The following is a 16,281-nucleotide window of genomic DNA, read 5'->3' on the forward strand; positions in this document are numbered from 1 at the left end:
ATATGTGAACTCTGTAATAGTGCTGTACCACAGTGTTGTAGATATAGATATACTAGACACAGTGTGTGAACTCCGTAATAGTGCTGTACCGCAGTGTTGTAGATATAGATATACTAGATATGTGAACTCTGTAATAGTGCTGTACCACAGTGTTGTAGATATAGATATACTAGATATGTGAACTCTGTAATAGTGCTGTACCGCAGTGTTGTAGTTATAGATATACTAGATATGTGAACTCTGTAATAGTGCTGTACCACAGTGTTGTAGATATAGATATACTAGATATGTGAACTCTGTAATAGTGCTGTACCGCAGTGTTGTAGATATAGATATACTAGATATGTGAACTCTGTAATAGTGCTGTACCACAGTGTTGTAGATATAGATATACTAGATATGTGAACTCTGTAATAGTGCTGTACCACAGTGTTGTAGATATAGATATACTAGATATGTGAACTCTGTAATAGTGCTGTACCACAGTGTTGTAGATATAGATATACTAGACACAGTGTGTGAACTCCGTAATAGTGCTGTACCGCAGTGTTGTAGATATAGATATACTAGATATGTGAACTCTGTAATAGTGCTGTACCACAGTGTTGTAGATATAGATATACTAGATATGTGAACTCTGTAATAGTGCTGTACCGCAGTGTTGTAGATATAGATATACTAGATATGTGAACTCTGTAATAGTGCTGTACCACAGTGTTGTAGATATACTAGATATGTGAACTCTAATAGTGCTGTACCACAGTGTTGTAGATATAGATATACTAGATATGTGAACTCTGTAATAGTGCTGTACCGCAGTGTTGTAGTTATAGATATACTAGATATGTGAACTCTGTAATAGTGCTGTACCACAGTGTTGTAGATATAGATATACTAGACACAGTGTGTGAACTCCGTAATAGTGCTGTACCGCAGTGTTGTAGATATAGATATACTAGATATGTGAACTCTGTAATAGTGCTGTACCACAGTGTTGTAGATATAGATATACTAGATATGTGAACTCTGTAATAGTGCTGTACCGCAGTGTTGTAGATATAGATATACTAGATATGTGAACTCTGTAATAGTGCTGTACCACAGTGTTGTAGATATACTAGATATGTGAACTCTAATAGTGCTGTACCACAGTGTTGTAGATATAGATATACTAGATATGCGAACTCTGTAATAGTGCTGTACCACAGTGTTGTAGATATAGATATACTAGATATGTGAACTCTGTAATAGTGCTGTACCACAGTGTTGTAGATATAGATATACTAGATATGTGAACTCTGTAATAGTGCTGTACCACAGTGTTGTAGATATAGATATACTAGATATGTGAACTCTGTAATAGTGCTGTACCGCAGTGTTGTAGATATAGATATACTAGATATGTGAACTCTGTAATAGTGCTGTACCACAGTGTTGTAGATATAGATATACTAGATATGTGAACTCTGTAATAGTGCTGTACCACAGTGTTGTAGATATAGATATACTAGACACAGTGTGTGAACTCCGTAATAGTGCTGTACCGCAGTGTTGTAGATATAGATATACTAGATATGTGAACTCTGTAATAGTGCTGTACCACAGTGTTGTAGATATAGATATACTAGATATGTGAACTCTGTAATAGTGCTGTACCGCAGTGTTGTAGTTATAGATATACTAGATATGTGAACTCTGTAATAGTGCTGTACCACAGTGTTGTAGATATAGATATACTAGATATGTGAACTCTGTAATAGTGCTGTACCGCAGTGTTGTAGATATAGATATACTAGATATGTGAACTCTGTAATAGTGCTGTACCACAGTGTTGTAGATATAGATATACTAGATATGTGAACTCTGTAATAGTGCTGTACCACAGTGTTGTAGATATAGATATACTAGATATGTGAACTCTGTAATAGTGCTGTACCACAGTGTTGTAGATATAGATATACTAGACACAGTGTGTGAACTCCGTAATAGTGCTGTACCGCAGTGTTGTAGATATAGATATACTAGATATGTGAACTCTGTAATAGTGCTGTACCACAGTGTTGTAGATATAGAATATACTAGATATGTGAACTCTGTAATAGTGCTGTACCGCAGTGTTGTAGTTATAGATATACTAGATATGTGAACTCTGTAATAGTGCTGTACCGCAGTGTTGTAGTTATAGATATACTAGATATGTGAACTCTGTAATAGTGCTGTACGACAGTGTTGTAGATATAGATATACTAGATATGTGAACTCTGTAATAGTGCTGTACCACAGTGTTGTAGATATACTAGATATGTGAACTCTAATAGTGCTGTACCACAGTGTTGTAGATATAGATATACTAGACACAGTGTGTGAACTCCGTAATAGTGCTGTACCGCAGTGTTGTAGATATAGATATACTAGATATGTGAACTCTGTAATAGTGCTGTACCACAGTGTTGTAGATATAGATATACTAGATATGTGAACTCTGTAATAGTGCTGTACCGCAGTGTTGTAGTTATAGATATACTAGATATGTGAACTCTGTAATAGTGCTGTACCACAGTGTTGTAGATATAGATATACTAGATATGTGAACTCTGTAATAGTGCTGTACCGCAGTGTTGTAGATATAGATATACTAGACACAGTGTGTGAACTCCGTAATAGTGCTGTACCACAGTGTTGTAGATATAGATATACTAGATATGTGAACTCTGTAATAGTGCTGTACCACAGTGTTGTAGATATAGATATACTAGATATGTGAACTCTGTAATAGTGCTGTACCACATTGTTGTAGATATAGATATACTAGACACAGTGTGTGAACTCCGTAATAGTGCTGTACCGCAGTGTTGTAGATATAGATATACTAGATATGTGAACTCTGTAATAGTGCTGTACCACAGTGTTGTAGATATAGATATACTAGATATGTGAACTCTGTAATAGTGCTGTACCGCAGTGTTGTAGATATAGATATACTAGATATGTGAACTCTGTAATAGTGCTGTACCACAGTGTTGTAGATATACTAGATATGTGAACTCTAATAGTGCTGTACCACAGTGTTGTAGATATAGATATACTAGATATGTGAACTCTGTAATAGTGCTGTACCGCAGTGTTGTAGATATAGATATACTAGATATGTGAACTCTGTAATAGTGCTGTACCACAGTGTTGTAGATATACTAGATATGTGAACTCTAATAGTGCTGTACCACAGTGTTGTAGATATAGATATACTAGATATGTGAACTCTGTAATAGTGCTGTACCACAGTGTTGTAGATATAGATATACTAGATATGTGAACTCTGTAATAGTGCTGTACCACAGTGTTGTAGATATAGATATACTAGACACAGTGTGTGAACTCCGTAATAGTGCTGTACCGCAGTGTTGTAGATATAGATATACTAGATATGTGAACTCTGTAATAGTGCTGTACCACAGTGTTGTAGATATAGATATACTAGATATGTGAACTCTGTAATAGTGCTGTACCGCAGTGTTGTAGTTATAGATATACTAGATATGTGAACTCTGTAATAGTGCTGTACCACAGTGTTGTAGATATAGATATACTAGATATGTGAACTCTGTAATAGTGCTGTACCGCAGTGTTGTAGATATAGATATACTAGATATGTGAACTCTGTAATAGTGCTGTACCACAGTGTTGTAGATATAGATATACTAGATATGTGAACTCTGTAATAGTGCTGTACCACAGTGTTGTAGATATAGATATACTAGATATGTGAACTCTGTAATAGTGCTGTACCACAGTGTTGTAGATATAGATATACTAGACACAGTGTGTGAACTCCGTAATAGTGCTGTACCGCAGTGTTGTAGATATAGATATACTAGATATGTGAACTCTGTAATAGTGCTGTACCACAGTGTTGTAGATATAGATATACTAGATATGTGAACTCTGTAATAGTGCTGTACCGCAGTGTTGTAGTTATAGATATACTAGATATGTGAACTCTGTAATAGTGCTGTACCGCAGTGTTGTAGTTATAGATATACTAGATATGTGAACTCTGTAATAGTGCTGTACGACAGTGTTGTAGATATAGATATACTAGATATGTGAACTCTGTAATAGTGCTGTACCGCAGTGTTGTAGATATAGATATACTAGATATGTGAACTCTGTAATAGTGCTGTACCACAGTGTTGTAGATATACTAGATATGTGAACTCTAATAGTGCTGTACCACAGTGTTGTAGATATAGATATACTAGACACAGTGTGTGAACTCCGTAATAGTGCTGTACCGCAGTGTTGTAGATATAGATATACTAGATATGTGAACTCTGTAATAGTGCTGTACCACAGTGTTGTAGATATAGATATACTAGATATGTGAACTCTGTAATAGTGCTGTACCGCAGTGTTGTAGTTATAGATATACTAGATATGTGAACTCTGTAATAGTGCTGTACCACAGTGTTGTAGATATAGATATACTAGATATGTGAACTCTGTAATAGTGCTGTACCGCAGTGTTGTAGATATAGATATACTAGACACAGTGTGTGAACTCCGTAATAGTGCTGTACCACAGTGTTGTAGATATAGATATACTAGATATGTGAACTCTGTAATAGTGCTGTACCACAGTGTTGTAGATATAGATATACTAGATATGTGAACTCTGTAATAGTGCTGTACCACATTGTTGTAGATATAGATATACTAGACACAGTGTGTGAACTCCGTAATAGTGCTGTACCGCAGTGTTGTAGATATAGATATACTAGATATGTGAACTCTGTAATAGTGCTGTACCACAGTGTTGTAGATATAGATATACTAGATATGTGAACTCTGTAATAGTGCTGTACCGCAGTGTTGTAGATATAGATATACTAGATATGTGAACTCTGTAATAGTGCTGTACCACAGTGTTGTAGATATACTAGATATGTGAACTCTAATAGTGCTGTACCACAGTGTTGTAGATATAGATATACTAGATATGTGAACTCTGTAATAGTGCTGTACCGCAGTGTTGTAGTTAAAGATATACTAGATATGTGAACTCTGTAATAGTGCTGTACCACAGTGTTGTAGATATAGATATACTAGACACAGTGTGTGAACTCCGTAATAGTGCTGTACCGCAGTGTTGTAGATATAGATATACTAGATATGTGAACTCTGTAATAGTGCTGTACCACAGTGTTGTAGATATAGATATACTAGATATGTGAACTCTGTAATAGTGCTGTACCACAGTGTTGTAGATATAGATATACTAGACACAGTGTGTGAACTCCGTAATAGTGCTGTACCGCAGTGTTGTAGATATAGATATACTAGATATGTGAACTCTGTAATAGTGCTGTACCACAGTGTTTGTAGATATAGATATACTAGATATGTGAACTCTGTAATAGTGCTGTACCACAGTGTTGTAGATATACTAGATATGTGAACTCTAATAGTGCTGTACCACAGTGTTGTAGATATAGATATACTAGATATGTGAACTCTGTAATAGTGCTGTACCGCAGTGTTGTAGATATAGATATACTAGATATGTGAACTCTGTAATAGTGCTGTACCACAGTGTTGTAGATATACTAGATATGTGAACTCTAATAGTGCTGTACCACAGTGTTGTAGATATAGATATACTAGATATGTGAACTCTGTAATAGTGCTGTACCACAGTGTTGTAGATATAGATATACTAGATATGTGAACTCTGTAATAGTGCTGTACCACAGTGTTGTAGATATAGATATACTAGACACAGTGTGTGAACTCCGTAATAGTGCTGTACCGCAGTGTTGTAGATATAGATATACTAGATATGTGAACTCTGTAATAGTGCTGTACCACAGTGTTGTAGATATAGATATACTAGATATGTGAACTCTGTAATAGTGCTGTACCGCAGTGTTGTAGTTATAGATATACTAGATATGTGAACTCTGTAATAGTGCTGTACCACAGTGTTGTAGATATAGATATACTAGATATGTGAACTCTGTAATAGTGCTGTACCGCAGTGTTGTAGATATAGATATACTAGATATGTGAACTCTGTAATAGTGCTGTACCACAGTGTTGTAGATATAGATATACTAGATATGTGAACTCTGTAATAGTGCTGTACCACAGTGTTGTAGATATAGATATACTAGATATGTGAACTCTGTAATAGTGCTGTACCACAGTGTTGTAGATATAGATATACTAGACACAGTGTGTGAACTCCGTAATAGTGCTGTACCGCAGTGTTGTAGATATAGATATACTAGATATGTGAACTCTGTAATAGTGCTGTACCACAGTGTTGTAGATATAGATATACTAGATATGTGAACTCTGTAATAGTGCTGTACCGCAGTGTTGTAGTTATAGATATACTAGATATGTGAACTCTGTAATAGTGCTGTACCGCAGTGTTGTAGTTATAGATATACTAGATAGTGAACTCTGTAATAGTGCTGTACGACAGTGTTGTAGATATAGATAGACTAGATATTGAACTCTGTAATAGTGCTGTACCGCAGTGTTGTAGATATAGATATACTAGATATGTGAACTCTGTAATAGTGCTGTACCACAGTGTTGTAGATATACTAGATATGTGAAACTCTAATAGTGCTGTACCACAGTGTTGTAGATATATAGATATACTAGACACAGTGTGTGAACTCCGTAATAGTGCTGTACCGCAGTGTTGTAGATATAGATATACTAGATATGTGAACTCTGTAATAGTGCTGTACCACAGTGTTGTAGATATAGATATACTAGATATGTGAACTCTGTAATAGTGCTGTACCGCAGTGTTGTAGTTATAGATATACTAGATATGTGAACTCTGTAATAGTGCTGTACCACAGTGTTGTAGATATAGATATACTAGATATGTGAACTCTGTAATAGTGCTGTACCGCAGTGTTGTAGATATAGATATACTAGACAGTGTGTGAACTCCGTAATAGGGCTGTACCACAGTGTTGTAGATATAGATATACTAGATATGTGAACTCGTAATAGTGCTGTACCACAGTGTTGTAGATATAGATATACTAGATATGTGAACTCTGTAATAGTGTGTACCACATTGTTGTAGATATAGATATACTAGACACATGTGTGAACTCCGTAATAGTGCTGTACCGCAGTGTTGTAGATATAGATATACTAGATATGTGAACTCTGTAATAGTGCTGTACCACAGTGTTGTAGATATAGATATACTAGATATGTGAACTCTGTAATAGTGCTGTACCGCAGTGTTGTAGATATAGATATACTAGATATGTGAACTCTGTAATAGTGCTGTACCACAGTGTTGTAGATATACTAGATATGTGAACTCTAATAGTGCTGTACCACAGTGTTGTAGATTATAGATATACTTTACCACCAGTTCAAATAAGTAGATGAAGAGATGCCAAAAGAAGTGTTCACTTCCTGACTGAAAGCCCCTGGGAGGTGTTTGTTACAACAATTCATCATGACAATCCCAGCCTACACTGCTGAACCTTATCAGTGTTTACCTCATTCTCTCATTTAGCAAAGGGCTCTGGTCAAAAGTAGTGCACCATGTAGGGAATAGGGTGTAATTTGGGACGGCTAGATTAGGGCTCAATAATCAAACATCTATTTTTCCATCCTGATTTCCATTTATTTGGCTGAACTTCAAACTGACATCTTTGCATTTTAGTACATATTACACATCATATTGCTCGATTACAACATAAACTAACCCACTTCTTTAATAAAATATCATTTTGTGGAATTACTATCAAAATACAGGCATTTATAGGCCACCAAATCCTGTTGCATTTCAAAGTATTCACTTTTGAAACTCAACTTACAGACCAATTATGTTGAACCAGAAACATTTGATCCTGCTTTCACAACTGCCAACCAACCAACACAGACTGCCCAGACAAGCTCAGTTAAGACTAAAATACAAAAAGCCTGGTTATTTTTGGGCAAGATATTTCACACATTGAACCTAACCACCACTTCAAACATATCCCCAGTATCAGAAAGAGCACGACACTGAAACACACCCTGGGAATGATAGACAGGGAGACGAGACAGAGGGTGGGATGTGTGGTGAGTCAGAGAGAGTGAGAGAGAGAGACAGAGGGTGGGATGTGTGGTGAGTCAGAGAGAGAGAGAGAGAGAGAGTACACAGAAGTGCAACCCCCTAGTCACCCTACCACTATCCCCCTCCTCCTCCCACCCCTCAGTTGGTCATGAACATGACATGGCGCGCTCCACACACCCCTGCCACCTGCCTGTGGAATGTTCCGTCTGTGCAGCTGGGTTTCAGCCCCGGCCCAGATTGGCAGCTCTGCACTCTAATTGATTGGTTCTGACCCTGGGGTGGGGGCTGGGGGCTCATTAGCCCTGAGCTGCAGTGGCCCGTGACCAGCAAGACTGAGGGGTGAGGGATGGTGAGGAGGGGGAGGTCAGGGGGAGGAGGGGAAGGGAGCTGAGGGTCATAACCAGGCTGTGAGGTAGGGTTAGGAGCGGCAGGGCGGGAGGGAGGAAAGGAGGGAGGAGGGGGTGGCAGAGGGAGGTGAATGCAGGGAGGAGAGAGGGGTGGAGGGAGGCTGAAGGTCATAAAGGGGAAAGGGTGGTGTGCTTGGGCGGTATAGCATATATACCGTATACCGGGGTATTTGGAAATAGCTACGGGACGGTTTTTCAATACTGACTTCCTCTGAGTTCCCCACTCTTTCCATCCCTTTCTCTCTTCAACTTTATTCATCAGAAAATATTGCAAAATGTTCACGAGCCAGCCAGCGAACCTAGAATCTTCTGATCCGTAGTCAGACACGTTATCCATTGTGCCACTAGCCCGCTATAATAATAATATAATATAATCATATATAATATAATAGAATATAATGAGAACTTGTTCTCAACTAGCCTACCTGGTTAAATAAAGGTGAAATAAAAAATAAAAATACAGCAGCCAATATGGTGTGTAGATTTGAGCTGTAGACGCTCATAACCTAGCTCTCATGCTTCTCCTGTTGGTCCTACTGTTAGGAGGGGAGAGGGAGGTGAAAAATACACACCCATGGCTATTGGGGAGGAGGATGTTTTTCTCTCTCTCTCAATTCAATTCAATTCAAGGGCTTTATTGGCATGGGAAACATATATTAACATTGCCAAAGCAATCTCACTCTCCAAGACAAACCTTCTCCATCTGTCTTTCACCAGTGCCATATCTCTCACTCTCTCCTCTCAGTGTTCAACACTCTGTGGCCTGTAAAGGGAAGCATGTCTCCTTTCTCTGGCCCATTTGCCACAGTCATCTTAGAGATGAACAACAGAGATTCACACACGCAACACACTCATCCATGTTTGATGGATGGGAAAGAGCAGGGACTCAGGAGATGCAAAACACACACACAACCCTTTTGGGATCCAGGTAGAAACCTTTCTACAGAGGGTTCTACCTGAAACCCAAAATATTTCTATCTGGAACCAAGAAGGGTTCTCCTATGGGGACAGCCAAAGAATCCCTTTGAACCCTTTTTAATAAGAGTGTATGAATGAAGTCTCTGTGGGCTCGGGATCAGTAATGACACGCAGATAAAAGGACTGAAGCCACAAATGACAACACAAACATTCAGGCTTCATGTTGCTCCGCCTCAGCTGTCAGTCAGCAGTAGGAAATTGCTCTGAGCCGTTTCAACTCCTCTACAATACGTCATTAACAGTGTCAGCAAGCATCTCAAACGTCAGTTACTGTTTGACTCAGGCTTTTTTAGCTGAGTCACTTTGAATATACTGTATAGCCTTCACAGCGATCTGGCTAGACAAGAGTACATTAAATATCATTGAAGTGAAAGAAAAATAAAACAGTATTTTCTTATGTAAGATTTAACATTGGCATTGCTATTTAAGATGTGCTTTGGTTTGTTGACAGGCTGTGGTAGTTTGTTACTCCAAATATGGTTTTATGTCCGGTAGGCAACAGCGGGTCTTTAACCCACATTCTGAACCACCCAAAATGGGTGGGTGCAATGGGTGACACCACCACGTCAACACCCGGACCACAAATCTTCATAGCAACCACAAATCACCATGGCGACAACAGCCTGCGGAGAACAGCCTGTGGACAACAGCCTGCGTCTCTGTGTAACATGTGTGCAACACTGTGTGTGCAGGGCACCAAAGCTCCTCCCAGCCAACCCAGAGCTATGGAACCAATTAGGACCAGTGCCATTGTATCATTTTCCACTTCAGAGTAGAAACATTTAATTGTGATGGCCCTCATTTATGACTTCATATAACTCAATGAGAATTTGTTCCAGAAATCAGTGCCACATGCCTTATCAGTAAAAGCCCTGTGGAGAACTGAACAGAGAGAACGGTTTTATATGACCTTGTTATTGAGTTTAGTGAGTTAGTGAGTCACACAAATATCCTCTTTTAAGATAATAAGATGAATCTGTTTATTTTAATGATGCCAGTGTGTATTTGATGTGTGTCTGTGTCTGTGTGTGTGTGTGTGTGTGTGTGTGTGTGTGTGTGTGTGTGTGTGTGTGTGTGTGTGTGTGTGTGTGTGGTGTGTGTGTGGTGTGTGTTGTGTGGATGTGTGTGTGGGTGTGTGTGGATGTGTGTGTGTGTGTGTGTGTTGTGGTGTGTGTGTGTTGTGGTGTGTGTGTGTGTGTGTGTGTGTGTGTGTGTGTGTGTGGATGTGTTCTGTGTGGAGTGTGTGTGTGTGTGTGGGATATGGATGTGTGCGTGCGTGCGTGCGTGCGTGCGTGCGTGCGTGCGTGCGTGCGTGCGTGCGTGTGTGTGTGTGGATGTGTGTGTGTGTGTGTGGTGTGTGTGTGTGTGTGTGTGTGTGTGTGTGTGTGTGTGTGTGTGTGTGGTGTGTGTGTGTGTGTTGTGTGTGTGTGTGTGTGTGGATGTGTTGTGTGTGGATGTGTGGTGTGTGTGTGGAATGGATGTGTGCGTGCGTGCTGCGTGCGTGCGTGCGTGCGTGCGTGTGTGTGTGTGTGTGGAGTGTGTTGTGTGTGTGTGTGTGGTGTGTGTGTGTGTGTGTGTTGTGTGTGTGTGTGGTGTGTTGTGTGTGTGGTGTGTGTGTTGTGTGTGTGTGTGGATGTGTGTGTGTGTGTGTGTGATGTGTGTGTGTGTGTGTGATGAGCCAAACTCAAATGCTGGTCCAGCAGTCAGAGGGAAAGGAGAGGAAATGCCATTCTTATTGGGGAGGCTCTGCTCTCCTCTTCTCAGCAGCTCTAGAGGGTCTTATTCCAATCACACACGCATGTGTGCACATACACACACACACACACACACACACACACACACCACACACACACACACCACACCACACCACACACCACACACACACACACACAGTCTTGTACAGCTAACCTTGTAACAGTTCAGTCCCATTCAAAATCCTATTTTCCCTAACCCCTATTCCTAACCCATACTCTAACCCTAATACTAACCTTAACCCGAAAACCTAAACCTAGCTCCTAAACCTAACACTAAAACTAACCCTAGCTCCTAACCCTAACCCTTGACATAATTCTAACCCTAACACTAAATCCCCAAGAAATAGCATTTGACCTTGTAGGGACCTACAAAATGTCCCCAGTTGGTAAAATGCTTGTTTGTTTACACACACGGACCCCGCAAACGGAGGGAACCAAAGAACCAAATAACCCCTTCTCTTCCCACCAGGCAATAATGGTTCTGTTATATTCTAGAGCTGGTCTGCCTCTGGTGATGAGTCCTGTTTCCTGGCCACAACGCTACTCTACTCTGTGACTATCACTTTACTTCCTGCTAAATACTTAATCTGTGCTTAAATCAGCTTGCTTGGCTTAATGGGCCAATAAATTAGTACCAAAATGGCAAATCCCGCCCACCTGGCATTCCAGGCAGATTATTGTAAGATTTTAAACAGTATTTGAACCCAATTCTGCTCTGCTCTGCCTGTGTACTAGCTCCACAGAGTTGGGCCTGGACCCCTTTCCTTTACTCTGCCATTATATCAGTAACACAACCTAAGAAAAAAGTCCTGCGATTAACTGATAATTGTTCATTTGAATTTAAGGCAGGCAAGCAACGTTTAATCTAAATACGTTTCTGTTTATGCATGATTTTTTCTCTCTGTTCTTTTTAACTTGGCTGGATGTTAAGCTTAGACTGTTAACCTCTATGTTTAGGAAACCACAGCAAAGGTCAATTCTAACCATAGCCAGCCATGTCCTTAACCACTAAGACTTTAATATCTCTAAAACTCTTTTGTGAAAGCATTTTGTGAAAGCTGTGTAGTAACCAATTACAGTGTATTCAGAAAGTATTCACACCCCTTGACTTTTTCCACATTTTGTTACATTATAGCCTTATTATAAAATGTATTAAATATTTTTTTCCCTTCAACCTCATAGCTTGGTTTTTGCTCAGACATGCACTGTCAACTGTGGGACCTGATATATACAGGTGTGTGCCTTTCATGTACAAATCATGTACAATCAATTGAATTTACCACAGGTGGACTCCAATCAAGTTGTAGAAACTCTCAAGGATGATCAATGGAAACAGGATGCACCTGAGCTCAATTTCAAGTCTCATGGCAAAGGGTCTGAATACTTTAAATGTGGTATTTCAATTTCTAAAAACCTGTTTTTGCTTTGTCATTATGGGTTATTGTAACGGCTATCGTCATATTCCTCCTCCTCGGACGAGGAGAGGCGAGAAGGATCGGACCAATACGCGGAGTGGTTAGTGTTCATGATGAATGATTTATTATAACGGAAAAACTGAACACTGAAAATACAAAACAAATAAACGAAGTGCAGAAAACAGATACAGTACCGTGTGGTGAAAAACACAAACACGGAAACAAACACCCAAAAAAACACACGTGAACCCAGGCTGCCTAAGTATGATTCTCAATCAGGGACAACGATTGACAGCTGCTTCTGATTGAGAATCATACCAGGCCGAACACAAAAAATCCCAACATAGAAAATCAACCATAGACAAACCCACCCAACTCACGCCCCCTGACCAACTAAAATAAATACAAGACAAAGGAAAACAGGTCAGGAACGTGACAGAACCCCCCCCTTAAGGTGCGAACTCCGGGCGCACCACCATAATTCTAGGGGAGGTCTGGGTGGGCGTCTGTCCACGGTGGCGGCTCTGGCGCGGGACGTGGACCCCACCTTACAATGTCTTTGTCCGCCTCCTTACTCGCCCCCGTGGCCTTCTCCTAACAACCACCCTCCATGTACGAAGCACCGGACTAAGGGGCAGCTCCGGACTGAGGGGCAGCTCCGGACTGAGGGGCAGCACCGGACTGAGGGGCAGCACCGGACTGAGGGGCAGCACCAGACTGAGGGGCAGCACCGGACTGAGGGGCAGCACCGGACTGAGGGGCAGCACCGGACTGAGGGGCAGCACCGGACTGGCGGGCTCTGGCGGATCCTGGCTGGCTGGCTCTGGCGGATCCTGGCTGGCTGGCTCTGGCGGATCCTGGCTGGCTGGCTCTGGCAGATCCTGGCTGGCTGGCTCTGGCGGATCCTGGCTGGCTGGCTCTGGCGGATCCTGGCTGGCTGGCTCTGGCGGATCCTGGCTGGACAGCTCTGGCGGATCCTGGCTGACGGCACTGGCTGCTCCTGGCTGGCGGACGGCACTGGCTGCTCCTGGCTGGCGGACGGCACTGGCTGCTCCTGTCTGGCGGACGGCACTGGCTGCTCCTGTCTGGCGGACGGCACTGGCTGCTCCTGTCTGGCGGACGGCACTGGCTGTCCTGTCTGGCGGACGGCACTGGCTGCTCCTGTCTGGCGGACGGCTCTAGCGGCTTGGGACAGACGGGCAGCTCTGACGGCTCGGACAGACGGGCAGCTCTGACGGCTCGGGACAGACGGGCAGCTCTGACGGCTCGGGACAGACGGGCAGCTCTGACGGCTCGGGACAGACGGGCAGCTCTGACGGCTCGGGACAGACGGGCAGCTCAGATGACGCTGGGCAGGCAGGCAGCTCATACAGCGCTGGGCAGGCAGGCAGCTCATACAGCGCTGGGCAGGCAGGCAGTTCAGGCAGCGCTGGGCAGGCAGGCAGTTCTGGGCAGACTGGCAGTGCAGGCGGCTCTGGGCAGACGGGCACACCTGTAGGGAGGAGACGGAGAGACAGCCTGGTGCGTGGGGCTGCCACAGGACCCACCAGGCTGGAGAGAACCTACAGGAGGCTTGATGTTAAGAAGAGGCACCTGAAGGACCGGGCTGTGGGGGATCACTGGAGCTCTGGTGCGCAGCCTTGGCACCACTCCCCCAGTGGAATACTACTCCAGCCCGTACCCTCCAGAGTGCAGAGCACAGGTTGAACCGGGCTGTGGATGAGCACTGGGATCTATGCCTACTACGCGCACCTCTCCCTTAGGCTCCACTCCCACATTTGCCCGGTACGAGCGGAGCGTAGGCATAGGACGCACTGCACCCTCCCACGCCCCGGAGACACAGCACGCAGAGCCGGTGCAGGATACCCTGGACCGAAACTGCGTACCGGAGACCAGACCCGCTGAGCAGGCCACAATACGCCCCGGCTGGATGCCCACATCACATGACACTTTCGGGGGGCTGCCCTATAGCGCACCGGGCTATGGGCACACACTGGCGACACCGTGCGCTTAACCGCATAACACGGTGCCTGACCAGTAACGCGTTGCTTATGATAAGCACAAGGAGTGCGCTCAGGTCTGCTACCTGGCTTAGCCACACTCCTCTCTAGCCCCCCCCCCCCCCCCAAAAAACATTCTGGGGTTGCCTCTCGTACCTGTCGCGCTGCCGTGCTGCCTCCTCATATCGCCGCCGCTCAGCTTTCGCTTCCTAGCTCAGCTTTGGGGCGGCGATACTCCCCAGCCTGTGCCCAGGGTCCTTCACCGTTCAAAATCTCCTCCCATGTCCAGGAGTCCTGGGATTTCTGCTGCTGCTGTCGCTGCCCTTTTTCACTCCGCTTGGTCCTTTGGTGGTGGGTGTTTCTATAACGGCTATCGTCATATTCCTCCTCCTCGGACGAGAGAGGGGAGAAGGACAGACCAATACGCGGAGTGGTTAGTGTTCATGATGAATGATTTATTATAACGGAAAAACTGAACACTGAAAATACAAAACAAATAAACGAAGTGCAGAAAACAGATACAGTACCGTGTGTGTGAAAAACACGGAAACAAACACCACAAAACACACGTGAAACCCAGGCTGCCTAAGTATGATTCTCAATCAGGGACAACGATTGACAGCTGCCTCTGATTGAGAATCATACCAGGCCGAACACAAAAATCCCAACATAGAAAATCAACCATAGACAAACCCACCCAACTCACGCCCTGACCAACTAAAATAAATACAAGACAAAGGAAAACAGGTCAGGAACGTGACAGTTATTGTGTCTAGATTGATTAAGAAAAACATTTATTTAATACATTTTGGAATAAGGCTGTAACGTAACAAATTGTGGAAAAGGTCAAGTGGTCTGAATACTTTCCGAATGCACTGTATGTAAATAAATGTGATTGCTGTCTAACTTTGTGGACCCCTTCTATATGTTGGATCCCACCATTAACATGAATATAAAGTAAGTAATCAAGAAGGTTAGGCATAAGGGGGAAAGGAGGATTACATAATATACTGTAGTGTAGCTGGACTGGCTGGAGCCACACCACAGGAAGTTGCTGGCACCTTTATTGGGGAGAACGGGCTGGTGGTAATGACTGGAGCGGAATCAGTAGAATGGTATCATATACATCAAACACAGGGTTTCCCGGTCTTTGATGCCATTCCTCCTGCTCCGTTATTATGAGCCGTTCTCCCCTCAGCAGCCTCCACTGTTACAGGCTCTCTGCATGATATTGGGTTGGCTTTGTACTATTTATTCTCTGTAATCGGGGCAGCGGGTAGCCTAGTGGTTAGACCGTTGGACTAGTAACCAAAAGCTTGCTGGATCGAATCTACTACAGAGTTCTATACTGTGGCGTGTGGACTCAGTTACAGCACGGCGGTACTATAGAGTTCTGTACTGTGGCGTGTGGACTCAGTTACAGCACGGCGGTACTACAGGGTTCTATACTGTGGCGTGTGGACTCAGTTACGGCACGGCGGTACTACAAGGTTCTATACTGTGGCGTGTGGACTCAGTTACGGCACGGTGGTACTACAGGGTTCTGTACTGTGGCGTGTGGACTCAGTTACGGCACGGCGGTACTACAAGGTTCTATACTGTGGCGTGTGGACTCAGTTTACG

Source organism: Salvelinus namaycush, chromosome 10 (genome assembly GCF_016432855.1).
Source record: "Salvelinus namaycush isolate Seneca chromosome 10, SaNama_1.0, whole genome shotgun sequence".
NCBI lineage: Eukaryota > Metazoa > Chordata > Actinopteri > Salmoniformes > Salmonidae > Salvelinus > Salvelinus namaycush.